At 33.5% G+C, this 2,249-nt stretch overlaps 1 protein-coding gene across 2 annotated transcripts in view; it reads left to right on the forward strand.

Annotated features, from left to right (window-relative positions):
• LOC118749388 (zinc finger protein ush-like) overlaps positions 1 to 2,249 on the forward strand; it is a 622,067-nt gene that overhangs the window by 295,967 nt on the left and 323,851 nt on the right. The gene's annotated exons all lie outside the window — the stretch shown is intronic.

Raw genomic sequence — 2,249 nt, forward strand, 5'->3', positions numbered from 1 at the left:
ACGCATGCATGTACGTACATATACACACAACCAGTGTTGCCGCGATTCATTTTTGTGGTAGCCAAATTCCTTTAAAAAAAAGGCTAAAAAAGAGCTAAAAAATGTCGTTGTGGCTAAAAATGGTAGCTAAATTTTTTTACTTACATATACATATGTAAGTATACACGCAAACATTTTCAATAAGTAATGGTATAGAAAAACAATGAACTCTGGAAAAAAGCCATTATTTTATCCAAGCAAAAACCTTTTTGTCCTGGTGGCGCCGAATGAGCTATATGGTTTGAATTCTTTATAACAGTTTTTTTTTTTACTCTATGCCAACTGGATCCACGTCTGGAAATGACCTGCCAGCAGCGATGCCGAATGCTTTTGCTGAAAAATCGTCATTTTACCTTGAAAAATTGTAATTTCGGCCAAAAACTTCAAATTTTTGGTTATAATACTGGGTAGCGCCGAATGAGCTATGTGGTTTGAATTCTTTTTAACAGTTTTCTTTGGGGATATTTGAAAGAAAGAGTGTACGTTAACAAACCAAGAACCATTCTCCAACTCCAAACCATCATTCGAAATGAAATCATGGCCATTACACCCGAAATTCTGCGAAAAGTTATGGAAAAAAGAGCTAAAAAAAGTCGTTGTGGCTAAAAATGGTAGCTAAATTTTTTTATTTACATATACGTACATATATATAAGCATACACGAAAACATTTTCAATAAGTAATGGTATAGAAAAACAATGAACTCTGGAGAAAAAGAAAATATTTTTCCAACCATCAACCGTTTTGTATAAAAGGCGAAATATACGACACCAGGTTTCTGGCTCCATCAAGTGATTGTAAATACCATCAGGCCCGAAACATATAACTTACTAGCATTCTGGTACAATATCTATTTCGTTGCAAATGAGGTCGAGGAAAGATCGAAATGATTAGAGCCGAAATTTCATAATTTTTCTACCATTTTGTTAAAAGATTGATTGTTTTTTTTTTTACTTCACAACTGGAATATCGTGAACTTAATCTTCCACAAACACAGGTTTGACTCATATTATGCAAGAAATTTCCGCCAAAATACTTTTTACTTAGAAAATTGAGCTAGTTTCCCCACTCACGACACCAGCAGCTGGTACAATCACACCCAAGAACATACACGGTCAATCGAATTGATGGGCCATGTAACAAATTAAGCATATTAAGGGCAGTAAACTTATCTATTTTAAACTATAGTTAAATCGTTAATAGATAAGTTAACAGCCTTGACACTTTTACAGTATGTATGTATAAAAACGTAAGAGGAACATACAATACATACAGATAATGTATATATATTAGTCTTTCTTAGTTTAAAAATTCGTCTCTTACATAAATGAAAAAAATTAGATCAAATTAAGCATATACACCTTTTTCGTGCCAAGTATAAGTAAATTCTCCAAAGGGCTAGGGGCAATTTTAAATTTATGTGGCCAAAAAAAATATGTGGTAGCTAAATCTAGCCACCAAAGGGCTAAAACGGTAACACTGCACACAACACACTTTAGTACCCAATTTTAAATAAAAGTCATTCATTTGGATAGTAAACCGTTTTTATTATGACAGAATATGGAATCCACAATGTACACTTGTACTCACAACATTAAGCCGCCTACATCTTTTTTTCAGTATTCATAATATTCTTCATATTATTTTTATATTTTTTTATATTTTTTTCACTCTATTGGCCTTATTAATAAAAAATAAAATTTGTGGGTATGAAATTTTTTAAATTTGGTATAAAACTGTACTTTTACTTTAAATTTGGTATACATTTTAAGAATCGTTTTGCAGTTCAGTGGTATATCGTTTTTGCGGGCTGCATGGGAGTCGTTTTTGCGACCCGCCGGCGAGTTGTTTTTGCGACCCGGTGGTAAGTCGTTTTTGCGAGTCGGAAACGACGTCGTTACGACGTCGTTTGGCAAATTGGGTATCCATACGAACAACAGTTTCGTTCGCGCACGATATGTTTTGTTGTATTGATTCACGTTAATGGTGCATATACGCAACATGCGAGTAACGAGATTATTATGTGAGTAACGATTCGGTACTTCGAGTCAGGGGTTGTATTCGTTACTCAGTAACGAATACATACAGTTTGCTACATCTCTACTCTTAAATTTGTATATGAGAATTGAAGTCAGTTGTGGTTTTTGCTTAAAATTACTTGTTTAATAAAGTAATAAAGAATGTTAAATGAGAGCTCCAATGTTCGTTTTT

This window comes from Rhagoletis pomonella, unplaced genomic scaffold (genome assembly GCF_013731165.1).
Source record: "Rhagoletis pomonella isolate Grant_MI unplaced genomic scaffold, Rhpom_1.0 Rhpom_scaffold_00015, whole genome shotgun sequence".
NCBI classification, from domain to species: Eukaryota; Metazoa; Arthropoda; class Insecta; order Diptera; family Tephritidae; genus Rhagoletis; species Rhagoletis pomonella.